General features: G+C 44.7%; 1 long non-coding RNA gene across 2 annotated transcripts in view; it reads left to right on the top strand.

Annotated features, from left to right (window-relative positions):
• The first annotated feature begins 8707 nt into the window (after positions 1–8707).
• The window catches only part of LOC147916981 (uncharacterized), a 52002-nt gene continuing 47758 nt past the window's right edge, over positions 8708–12951 (top strand). The window contains exon 1 of one of the 2 annotated variants that reach the window (XR_015552169.1): positions 8708–8809. This is a non-coding gene — a long non-coding RNA (uncharacterized LOC147916981). The remainder of the gene's footprint in view (positions 8810–12951) is intronic. The other variant, XR_015552170.1, reaches the window with a different exon arrangement.

A 12951-nucleotide genomic window follows, 5' to 3' on the forward strand; every position in this document is an offset into this window, starting at 1 on the left:
AGAGGTTTTCCCACACCTCCAACAATCAATGCTCAGGATACCAGCTGTGTTTCCAAGAATTCAACTCAATACTGATACTATCTACCTGGAGATAGCATCAGATTCCACAGGTTGAGGGCTCAGTCTCACAAGACGGCCCATCTTCCCCATGCAGATGCCAGATGCAAGCCCATCTGACTGGCTATAAATCAGAGGTTCCCACCACCCTCTCCTCAGGTTCAATTAATTTGCTAGAGTGGCTCACAGAACTCAGAGAAACATTTTACTTACTAGGTCACTGGCTTATTACAAAAGGATATAACTCAGGAACAACCAAATGGAAGAGATGCATGGGGCAAAGCATGGGGAAAGGATGCTGAACTTCCACGCCCTCCCTAGGCACGTCTCTCTCCCCGAATCTCCATGTGTTCACCAATCCAGAAGCTCTCTGAGCCCTGTTTTTTGGGTTTTCTGTGGAGGCTTCATTACATAGGCACGATTGATTAAATCATTGGCCACTGGTGATTGATTCAACCTCGAGCCCCTCTCTTTTCCTCTGATGTCAGGAGTGGCACTGAATGTTCTAACCCTCTAATCACAAGGTTGGCTCCTTTGGCAACCAGCCCCCATCCTTAAGTGCTTTCCAAAACCCATCTCATTAACATAACAAAAGACACTTTTTGTTGCTCTCAACACTTATGAAATTCCAAGGGTGGGAGCTGTGAGCCAGGAACTGTGGTGGAAGACCAAATATATATGAGAAAGATATTTTGTTCACTAAATTGTCACCAATTGCCCTGAGGAACTCAAGAGAGGTTTCAGAAGAATTTAACTTTTTCTCTAAATTGTTTTTTCTTTTTTGTTATGTTAAGAGATGCAATCACCAAATACCCTGAACCACACCAAGCCCCACCGCAAGAGCAGGGCCTGCGCAGATGAGCCAACTGAGCCTGTGCAAGTGAACACCCACCTCTCCCTTTTGAATATCCATTCCCCATCCAAAATGAAAGGCCCCTGTGGTCCCATGCTTGAGGACAACCACGACTTCGGAAATGATTCCTCATGGTATCCTATTTGCTGCAAATAAACTCTATTTTATGTGACAACTACTTCTCGTGGAGAGTCTGATTTTAACTAGCCTGGGAGCAAACCCACTTTGGTTCAGTAACAGAATGACCAAATACATAATTATTATAAATCACAATATCACAAGACACCCAGTTGAATTTGAATTATAGATAAATAATGAATAATTTTTTACTAGAGTCATGTGTCACTTAACGACGGGGATGCATTCTGAGAAATGCGTCTTGCAAACATAGTAGAGGGTACTTACACAAACTTAGATGGTATAGCCTACTACACATCTAGGCTATACGGTACTAATCTTATGGGACCACTGTCATATATGTGGCCTGTTGTTGACCAAAACTTCTTTATGCAGTGCATGACTGTATGTCTTATTTAAAAATTGCATAACAACCCTTATATGTAAGAATATGGGCATTTTTCTTTTCTAGGGTGAGGGTGTTATCTTGCTAGCGTTCTGGAACCTACAGGTGAGACTGACTTCAGCTCAGATCTTGAGGTCAAAACCATGGAGTAGTTGTCCTATTAAGTTCCTGGAACTTCTAGCCTCTTCCTTGTTTCAACAGATGCCTTTATCAGGCTGAGATGTTCACAGTATTTTTTCTTACCTCTCATCTGAGCACTATGACTATATTTCTTTTCTTTTTTTTTTGACTGTTTAATATGGAAAATTTTCAAATACACCCAAAAGTGGAGGGAATTATCACAAACTTCCACTCCCCAACTTGAGGACTTGTCAACATTTTGCCTCCTCCATCCCCTTTATTTTGCAGGAGTACTTTAAAGAAAATCCCAAACTTCATGTCACCCTTAGAGACTATGTTTCTTTTTAAATTTTATGGTTCCTCTCCTGTCCTTAAGTATATCTAATCTGCTTAATATTGCCGAGATCATGTTTTTCATCTCTGTCTCCCTTCATATAAAATAGTAAATACAAAGGGCTCTCTCCCTTCACAAGAAAGTATTCCTTCATTTTCTCCCTCAGAGCACCCTATAATTCAGGACTTTCCCCTAAGTCTCGCAGGCTGTTCAGGCGTCAAGGGATCTGTTCTGCATTGTGCTGAGGGGTCCAGGGACCATAGCAGGTGGGAGGAGGGGCATGAGGCGGGAGTGAGGGGGGATTGGGATTCTCATTTTTTGGCTTTCTCTTGTAGGGGAGGAAGAACTATTCCTCTACCCTCTAAGTCCTTCTGGCTGGTCTAAGAACTAAATTAACGTGAGACAGAATAACAGGAGAAAATCAAACAAAGTTTAATAATATATATATATACATGGGAGAAACTCAGGAGAACTGAGTAACTCGCCAAAATGGTGGAAGCCACTCCCTAAAGGAGGATGTTGCGGGTAGTGGTTTGGGACTCCAAAGGGGAGGAAGGCAATTCATATGGAGATGGAAAAGCAAATGTTTGGGAAACAAATGTTTTCTGGGCCGTCTATAGACAATGTGATGAGAGAGAGAGAGAGAGAGAGATAAAATGGGCTTGACAAAAATGGGCTTAGTAAGGATCCTCTCAGTCATACACAGAGTTCTCTATGGTGATATAACTCCTTCCTGGGACAGGACTTCTTAAATTTTTTTAGGCAGTTAGGGGAAAGGTCAAAGTTTCTTTCAGAATCTTTTGTCCTTAAAAATAATCAAGCCAAAGAGATACATTTTGGGGTGGCCAATTTTGAGCCCCCATACTCTCAAACTTCCTTCCTATGAGAAATACTAATCTCTTCTCTCTTTATTAGTAGCTTTATGCATCATGCAAGTCTATACTGCTTAGGGTAACTATTGGGTCTTCTGATGTAACATTTAAACATTCCCAGGAGTAGGTTTGAAGATGCTAAGAGCAGCATGGTAGAGGACAATGGTTCTCAAACTTTGGTGGGCACAAAATCCCCTGGAGGGCTTGTTACACACAGCGTCTGAGGGCTCCCTGGGTTCCTGTTTCAGTGGCTCTGGGGTGGATCTGAGAATTTGCATTTCTACAAATTCCCAGGGGTTCAGTTGCTGGTAGTCCAGGGAGCACACCATGAGAACCACTGGTATAGTAAAAACTTTTTGGTTATATGAGCCTGAAGAAGAATCCTTACTCTATGACCTTGGGCAGGTGACTTAACCTCTCAGATTTAGTTTCCTCATTTGTAATCAAGAAATGTTCCTTCCTTCTCTGTTCCAATAATGACTTGCTGCTTTTAGGAGTAAGGGCTCACCTTTCCTTTATGTTGTTTTGTCAGTGGCCAATGGGAAGTGGCTTTGAATTCACCTCTCAGAATCCGGTTGCATCTCTAGTATAGAGTTTTGGGTAAACAAGAATAATGGTGAGCTCAGGGAGTTGTACTCAGGCTCCTGAAGAGAGGGAATGATGAGGGGATAGCTGTAATTCATTCATTCAATAAATCTGTATCAGGCACCTACTGTGTGCCAGGCACCGTTCTAGCTGCTAGAGACAAGGTCATTGGCCTTAGGGAATTTCCATTTGAGTGGGGTGGGTAAAAAGGGAACAATCTTGGTCGGGCCCTAATGAAATAGGAAAAATACAGTGCCGAGTCAGTCAAATAATGATTGGCATTATTCTTTCACAGTTCTGGAGGCCAGAAGTCTGAAGTCAGTTTCACTAGGCTAAAGGCAGGACTGCGCTCTCTCTGACGGCTCTAGGGGAGAATCTGTCTTCTTGTCTTTTCCAGCTTCTAGACCTGCGTTCCTTGGCTCATGGCCCCTTCCTCCATCTTCAAAGCCAGCAGTGTAGTATCTTCAAATGTCTTTGCTCCCATCATGTCACCTTTTCCTTCTCCAGTTGTATCAACAACTGAATATAGTTTGGGGTGACTGAAGACTGTTGAGACAGGGTGGAAGATGATCCAGAAAGGATGTGAACAATACCTGAAAACTGTGATTACAGTCTGCTGCAGGTGTTCCATGAAGGTGTGTGCTCACACCGCAACAATGAGGAACACTTATTGGAAGGTTTCCACAGGCCAGCTGTTTTACAGTCATTCCTCCTTTAGTTCTCACAGTAACCCTTGAAAGGAGTTACTCTTTTACACATGAAAAAAGTAAGGCTTGGGGCCGGCCCCCTGGCGTAGCAGTTAAGGGCGCATGCTCCCTGCTGGCCGCCTGGGTGCGGATCCCAGGCGTGCACCTACGAACCGCTTATCAGGCCATGCTGTGGCAGTGTCCCACATAAAGTAGAGGAAGATGGGCAGGATGTCAGCTCAGGGCCAGTCTTCCTCAGCAAAAAGAGGAGGACTGGCATGGATGTTAGCTCAGGGCTGATCTTCCTCACACACATACAAAAAAACTAAGGCTGGAAGTACAACTTGCCCAGAGCCACACGGTTAATAAGCGGTAACACCAGGATTGCAAGGCAGGTCACTGCCTCCAGAGCAGATCCCTAAAGAAAGCCTTGCTACTTAGTCTGTGGACTAGCAGCATCGGAATCACCCGGGGAACTTGTTAAAAGTGCAGAATCTCAGGCTCTACCCTGGACCTGCTGGATCAGAATCTGCATTTTAACAAGAGCCCCAGGGATTCGAGTGCACGTTAGAGGTAGAGAAGCCCTGCTACCCAGCCCCACCCTGGCGATGCAGCGGAAGGATACTGTCAGCGGCTGTGAAAGCTGGCGGAGATCTCTTTCTCTTTGGTGTTTGCTCTAACAACATGAAGGAGCCTAGTTAGTCTGATAAGTCTTCATTTGAGTAAGCAAATAACAATAATTAAAAAAAAAGAAACCTCTCTGAGTTCCTGTCTCCTGGCCTGAGGAAGGACACCACAGTGTGCTCTAAATAGCAGTTGCTTGTCTGTTGGGCACTAAAATAGTTGCTGACTCGGTTATTTATCATCTCTGTGTGCTACAGGTCCAGGGTGATAAATTATGGAAGAGAGTTATTAAATTACAACACTCTCTCTTATATCAGATGCTGGTGTTAGGCATATTTTGGGCACGGCAATCGTCACACAGCAAGGAGAGTTCGTGGTTATTGTGCTTATGAAAGATGCTTATTCACAGAAACCTGCTTCTACCCTAGGTGCTTGTTAGGCTGGTACTCTATTGCTAAGCCTCAGAGTGTGTGGTTTTGGTTGAATTGAGGAATAGAATAAATAGAGATAAAAGATGGCTGGTAAACTAGTATTTCTCATGGACAATTTGCATTAGAATTGTCTGGTGCTGGTTAAAAATAGACATCTTTGGACCCTACCTGGAAAATTAGAGTCTCTAGGGGTGATATCCAGAATTTTTAATTTTTAACCAGCTTACCAGGTAATTCTTTAACGTAATCTTTGAGAATTTCCATTGCATACTATCAGACCTAACCCTATAATTGTATGGATGAGAAATCAGAAAAAGAGAGCGATATAATGACTTCCCTAAAATTTCAGTGCCCCAAGTATAGTAACATTTCCCATTTTCTTTTATATATATATAAGTCTGGTACAGAAGGCTGGCTTTTTAGGAGAGCCTTTTAGATCTACTAGTATCTAATAAAGGCAGGGCTAGCTGATGTGAGTGGCTGAATGTGAGATAATCAAATAAGTGCTAAATAAACAGTAGTTAAACCTAAAAATATCTCTCATGTGATAGACTTAAGTGACCATTTGTCACGAGGCATGCCAAATTCACAGGATTTTACTAGAATTTAAAGAGTTAAGGCAACTGGCTGAGTTCCTTGCAAGATCTGACATAATACCACCAAATTGCCAGGAGGGGGCAGCAGAGAGCTGCCAAATGGCCCATAGAGACCAGGTGAACCAAGGTCATCAATTAGGAGGATGTTAGAACAGCAGCCAAAAGCTGGCTACCCCAAGCGTGTCTGCTCAGGACACATCTAACCTGGGCAGGCTGAAGCTTAGCCCTAAATGAGGAGAGCTGGGTCTGAAGCAGAGGCAGTTACCCCTCATGAAAAAAGGCTAGTGGGTGGAAGAGAGGAGCTGAAGTCAGGAACGGAAGCTGGGTGAGTCAGGCGCAGGGTGAGCATCGGCTGTGTCACAGTGGGATGGTGGGATCATCGGGAAGCTAATGGGCTGCCAGGAAACACCAGCTTCTTCTGAGGCAGTTATCCTGATGTACAGTATTTTAGGGGCCACTGCCCTTGTAGGATCAGGAAACAGTAGAGCTCCCATGAAGAACAGTGCATAACCAGATCATTAAAAAGCCTGGAACATAATCCCTTATTTGAGAAACACTTTAGTAGCAAGATCTTTAAATTCTTTTTGGAAAATGCCCTAGTATTAAAAGAAAAAAAACAAAAAAACCCTTAAGGAATACAGGACAGTGCGTGATTAAATATTGCAATTATGGTACAATCAATACTTGCTCAAGAAGTTTCAGTGAAGGGGGATATCAATGAAGGTTTGAGTGGCCAAGGAAGGCTTCTTTAAGGAAGTGAAATTTGATCTGAGCCTTAATGGATGAGTATGCTTTAGGAAGGGAGGAGGACACTCAATGAGCCAAGAGAGAAAAGTTCAGTCTGTTTGCATGCCTGTGAGGAGGCCGCCCGTTTGTATCAGGGTGTTTGGAGCGAGTGGTGGGCTGGGGCATAAAGACACTGGTTTGACCTTTGTTAAGCTTTGTTTTGTTTGATGGTTTCCAACATGTTCTGAAGGAACAGGGTCCAGCTTCCTTAAGCAACGAGAGTATATCATTCACTTGGAGGAAATAAACATTGATGCCACATGCATCTGACACAAGTAGCTCACAACAAGACACTTTGCTAGGGAGGAGATGTTGCCAGTTGGGACACCATAATCTTGATGTTGTGAATAGGTAAGATCTGCTCAGGACATGTCCGTATAGATAAGATTATACCCAGAATTCTGTGAAGATTATAAAAGGTTTTATTGAGAATTCCTGAAACCATATTCTGTACTGAGAACTAGGTACAGTTGACTATGCACTGAGACAGTAAAGGACACAAGAGATCCGTCTTCCAGCCACTAAAGGGCTGGAGATTATTCTTTACAATCGTGGTCCAGAGAGTAATTATGATGTAGTGGGGTAGCCTTGCTTTGTATCTCCCATATCTCCTGAGATGTTAGCTTCTTGGAGATTTTATTACTAATCGCCAATAGGTCATTTTGTCTTTGCTTATACCCTTGTTTAAAATACTGTCTCCTCTTTAGTTAATTTTTGTAGAGGGCTTCATGTCTCTCCAATACACTCTGTAAAGCACTAGCCTGTATTTGGGTTGTTGACACAGCAGCTCTTGTTTCTCTGATGTAGAGTGTTTCTCAACTTTATTTATTTTTTTGGTCTGGGCAACTTGAAAGATAAAACACTTTCCCATCAGTAAGGGTGGTTCTCTGCGGCAGTGATTCTCACGGGAATGGAGATGGAGGTTGGGGTGAAGTAGGCAAAGACATATCACCCATCACCAAGGAAACATCACAGAGATCCTGAAAAATCCCCCTCTCCAGTGGTGAGGCGCTGTTAGCTAAGAGGCATTGCTATAGCTTCAGGATCCAGGACCCCGTGTGTGTGTGTGTGTGTGTAGGTATCGTGCAGTAATCAGTGTTCTCTATCTGCTGTTGGTTTGGGAGGGAAGTTTAAATCTTTTTGGTGAATCCCTTTGGTAGGTCAAATCACCTGCATTTGGGATCCAAGGGAAAGCGTGTTCATCTTGGGGCGGTACCAAGGATGCTGGGGCTATTCTTGGACAACACTACACTTCTTCCTGGCAGCATAAGTTAAGGGTGAGTCAGAGAAGTATTATTCAATTATTTAATGCCCAGTATCGGGATATGCATTCTTTCTACGTATTAGGTAGGTCAGCTACGTCTCCTGCTCTTGGATAGGTGACCTTATGTAAGTGATGGCTTAGGAGGCTTCCAGTGTGCTTCCCTCAGTTCTCAATGTTCCAGGGGTGACCCCTAAGTGGGCTACGTGTATCCTTCTGCTGTGGCCTGTTTGCTCTCCCCGTAGGCACCCAGGGAGGCCGAGTTATGCTCCTGGCCAGCTGTTGTAATGCTCAGCTGCTTGTAGTTGTTGTGGGCCCTTCAGTCTCTTTATCAGGTGTGGGGAGCCCCAGCACAGTTGGCTGCAAGTTCTAATACCACATTTGTGTTGCAGTATTTCTTTTAAGTGAGTAGGCCCCCAGCGTGGCAGGTTGTTAGGCTCAGGGCCTTACAATTGCTGTAAGCCTCTAGCCTATTAGGTCTCTTGTCAGCTCTCTGAGGATTGCAGCTGGGTGGGGCTGGCCTCAGGCACGGGAGCACCCAATTGTTTCAGGCTTTGGAAGGTGGGGCAAACCCCCTATGTGGGTCCTTGAGAAACACAAGTCTTCTGCAACTGACAAGCCCTGCAGCCCATAGGTCCACACACACAGTCAACACAGTCCTGCCCCGTGTGCGTGCCCTGACCTCCCGAAGTGGACCCAGTCTCTCCACGGCAGGAGCCCCACACACTCCACCACCGCCGCACACTCTCCACCCGCTCCTTGTGCACACCCTGCCCCACTGAAGTCGGCTCAGTTGCCAGGCTGCAGAGAATCCAGTCACCAATCTATGCAGGCCCACACGTTGCCTGAGGGCTTGTTGTTGGGTGGGGCCAGTCTCTAGGGTGGGCTGCCTGCCCTGGCTGAGCTGGATTAAATCGGTGCTCTAGCGGGTGGGGCAGACCCTGGGCTAGCAGGTCTCAGGGAGAACTCCAATGGCGTCTGTGTCAGCACGCTCACACCAGGCCACAACAATGGCCGCCGCCAATGTCCCAGTCCCTGGAGAGGTCTCACCCCTCACCGAGATGCACTCAGGGCCTATTAGGTGAGTCTCTTGTCACCGAAGCACCGTGCACCTTTCTTTCTGGTGATTTTAGGATGCTTCCTGGAACGGGTGAGTTTGTGCGCGGGCCCTTTAAGAGCCAGTTTTAGTTTCTTTGTGAACCGGGTTTTCTGGGGGTGCTCCCCAATGTTTTAGTAGCAGGCAAAGTCAGATATTATGCTGCTGGTCTCAATTGTGCTGGGTCCACAAAATGCCCACAGCGGGGGCGCTCCCCGGCTCAGGGCCCCGAGCCTCCAGGGAGGCTGCGTACCTGTGAGCTGCTCCCAGCGGCCGTGAAGCTGGCGGCTTGTGAAGGCGGCGTTTTTCCTCTCCAGAAGGGAGTCTCTGCCTCTTCTACCCCAGTTAGGATTGTCCGTTGTTGCAGGAGTTCCTCTTATCCAGTTTTCAGTTCTGTCTCAGGGGTAATTTTTCCACGAGTAGTTGTAAATTGGCTGTGTCCATGGGAGGAGGTGAGTTCAGAGTCTGCCTACGCCGCCATCTTGACTCCCAAGCTGCATTCTTTCAAGAAGGCATTTCCCTTTAGGACATTCCTCAGGGTATCACGGCATCCATAAAAAATTTTTTGAGGAAGAGAATAGAGTCGTTTGAAGTTCCACATAACAAGAAGGATAACTTAAATGAGAAGAAATTAACCACTTGGAGGCATTTAATACCTCTAAATGGCTGCGAGTTGTTGTAAGTACTTAACAGATCTGAAATCACAGTTGAACCCAGGTTCAGTGAGTAGCTAGTACTACACTCTATGTGCAGAGAGTATATAGTTTATTTCCTAGTGAACTGATCCGATCTACCCTGTTGGATCCTAATGTTTAGTCCAATGGAGTAATTTTAGTCCAACCCAGTAATTTAAACCGTCTCTAGAAGTTTATGATTATTTTCTTTGTATAAACACTCTCTTCCTGTCCCCACTCTTGGTGCCTCTTCAAAGTCGTGGTGGATACATTAGGGGTTGAGGCCTATGTGAGGCCTATTGTCACTTGGCTGGTGGGTGGGGATGGGATTCTTGGACTGCATTATTTTTCGGAACTGCTCTGATCTCTGTGGTGGAGGGGCTGAGCTGGACTGCTCCCTGGCTTGGAGAACCCCAAGGTCAACTAACTCCATCAGAGGGGTCTTCAGCTGGTGTCTCCTCTGAACCCCAATGGTCTGGCCTCTCTCCTTGCACCAGTTTTCCCTGTTAACTTAGCCTCACCCTGGTTCTTGCTGTGCTGTGGTGCCCCTGAAGTCTGGCCAGAACTCCCTATTGTGATGCTGCTGTGAACTCCCCAGAGTGACTCTCAGGGGCTCCAGGGAGCTTCAGGTACCAACCATGGGACAAGAAGGCAACTTTGGAGAGTTAACAGAGGTCTTCCCTCTGTGTAATCATTTCTCATCATCAAATTTTGTTTGAGGCAGGGTGCCTACACTGAGTATTTTCATTCCAGCATTGGAAACCACAAGATGGACACAAGTCTTTTCCTTTATGGAAATTTCCTCCACCCCTTCCTAATACATCTCTGTTCTCCGGGACTCTGGTCCAAAGAAGGGAGATCGAGGTACATCTTACCTTCCTCTGCCTCCTTTGTTCCTTCCCCCATCCCTCGGGTTGGAAGGGCTTTCTGCTTCCTCTACCTCTCCTTTTCTGTCTACACTGAGGCAGCAAGCCTCATGGTGAGCTGCCAAATGTTCAAGGAGTAGCCTCCCTGTGGTGTATTCTCACTCAGTGTGGTCCATGGTCCTGCAGCATCAGCATCGCCTGGGAGTTTATTAGAAATGCAGAATCCCAGGCCCCACTCAGACATAATGGATCAGAATCTACATTTGTAACAAGATCCCCAGGTGACTTATGTGCACATTAAGTTTGAGAAGCACAGGCATAGAAGAAACTGTACTAGCTCACTTAGGCCTAGCCCTTAGCCGGTTAATGGGGGTTAAAGAGACATAGGAAATCCTTTTTCTCTTGAAAAGGCTAGCTTTTATAGACCATTAAGTTGCTGCAAAATTCTACTTTGGAATTCTGAAGCTGACTATTAGAAGTTTTTCTTTTTGCACTCCTGCTATTATAATCATTAACCTTCTCAAGGGAAATAGATGTTTCTGATGGACGATGAGAAGTTCAGTATGAGGAAATGCAGAAGAAAAAGCTACAATCATATTAAAATATTATCCCTTACACATTTTGAAAAAAGAGAATAAAATAGTGAGAGATGAGGTGAGTAATACAGTTAAGTTGGTGATAAATTAATTTGTTATACTTAAGTTTTTCTTTTATAACTTTACTCTGGTACTGCGCAAAGTAAGTAGAAAGCGAAGTTTTTATTTTATTTTATTGTAAGTAGAAAGCAAAGTTAATTGATTTGTGTCACTATATCCATGCTTCCTAAAGTGTGTTTTGCCAAAATGCTCTAAAAAGGTGGATTTCGTAATCAATCAGTTTGCGAAATGCTGTGAACCATATGTTCCTCTTGGAGACTTAAAATAAACATTATCATTATGAAGTCCTGCCAAGAAATCTCTCCAAGATAAGCTAACAGGGGTTTCTAAAACTCATTCGTCCACTGAACTCTGTTTCATGTAATATCCATCAGCATACCACAGACTTGTGTTCTCTGGAGCATGTTTTAGAATTTTCTAATCTAAAATAAACCCCTTATATTAAATATGAAATGATTGCTGAGTTTAATTTGTGGTGTTCCCAACGTTCACCTGGTGGCTCATAACTGGTCCAAATGGACCCAGGTTCTTTTCACTCACCAGCAAAGTCAAGGGCCCTAGAATCTACAGAACTGTCTCTAGGTAATGCGTCCTCCTCCGCTCTGTCCTGGACCTGGCTGTTTTGCCCTACATGTCTGTTTTTGTATCTAGTCCTTGTTTTCTGCCTGTCTAATCAGCCAATTCATCCGATGCTTGACTCTCAATTCAGTTTCCCCCCAGATGCTACTTCTTAGATCTCCTTGAAATTGAGAACCAAACAGATGACAAAGAAGCTGACATCTCCCACTCACAAACCAGCTCAGGCTCCCAGGCCAGATTCCTGAGACTCCTGCTAATGAGGAGAATTGGATAATTACTGAAGTAAATCTACTCTAATGAGTCTGCACTGATCGCCTGATGACAGCTGCAAGAGGAAAAGACTTGGCTTTGCAACCCCGAAAGGAAGACACATAATCTGCAAAGGATTTCTGCATCATTTCCTGGCAGAGCCTTGGAAAACCTCAAATTCTGTGTGAGGCCAGTCTTGCAATTTCAGATTCTTTCTGGTGACATTGCATAGATAAAACACACGTATGTTTAGAGAGGACAGAGTCTCAGAGATTCTTTCCTCTTTTCCTCTTACTCACAGCGGACTGTGTTTGAAAATCAAGCCTCATTCTATAGTTATGCATATAGTCATTTGTGTATAGATTAGCGTGAAGTAAATTCCATGGAACTAATTTTGGTAGATATGAGTCAAAAGAGAGTCCTGTGGTCAAAAAAGTTGAGAACTGCTGGGATGGTAGTTGAAATATTGGTGGGGTCAGAGTGGGATGTAAGGAATGCCAGAAAGCTAATGTATTCTCAGAAGGTAGTAGAATTACACACCAGTGCTCAAGCCACAGCCTCATATTGGGCCGGATGTACTTCCCTGCCCATTGACTAGGGTTTGGCCATGTGTCTTGCTTCGGCCAATGGGATGTTAGCAGACCTGACATGAATAGAGGCTTGAAATACGCTTGTGCAAGAGCTTCACCGGGGTGGCTGCTGCCTCTTCATTCTGGGTCCAAGAATGAATACTCCAGAAGCTGACCTGAGTCCAACCCATAGCCTAAAGCCAAGCCCAGCCAATCCTCAGCCTGAAGCAGAGATGCCCCCCACTGAGCTTAGCCTAGCTCAGCCAAATTATTGTCAATCTGCAGATTTGTGAGTGTTAAAAAAATGCTTGCTGTAAGCCACAGAACTTTGGGGGTTGTTTGTTATGCAGCACTATTGTGGCAATATCTGCCTAATACACTGGGTTAAACAAAGTTAAATAGGTTTCTCTATTGCACTGTGTCTTAGAGACCCTAATCTTCTATGTGCATGGCAAATGTTCGATATGGCCATAGAATGAGGGGCATTTCCCACTAGACCTTTATTTTTCAGAATGATTTGTAATACCAAGGCAG

This window comes from Ceratotherium simum, chromosome 5 (assembly GCF_057802395.1).
Source record: "Ceratotherium simum simum isolate JZ-2026a chromosome 5, ASM5780239v1, whole genome shotgun sequence".
NCBI classification, from domain to species: domain Eukaryota; kingdom Metazoa; phylum Chordata; class Mammalia; order Perissodactyla; family Rhinocerotidae; genus Ceratotherium; species Ceratotherium simum.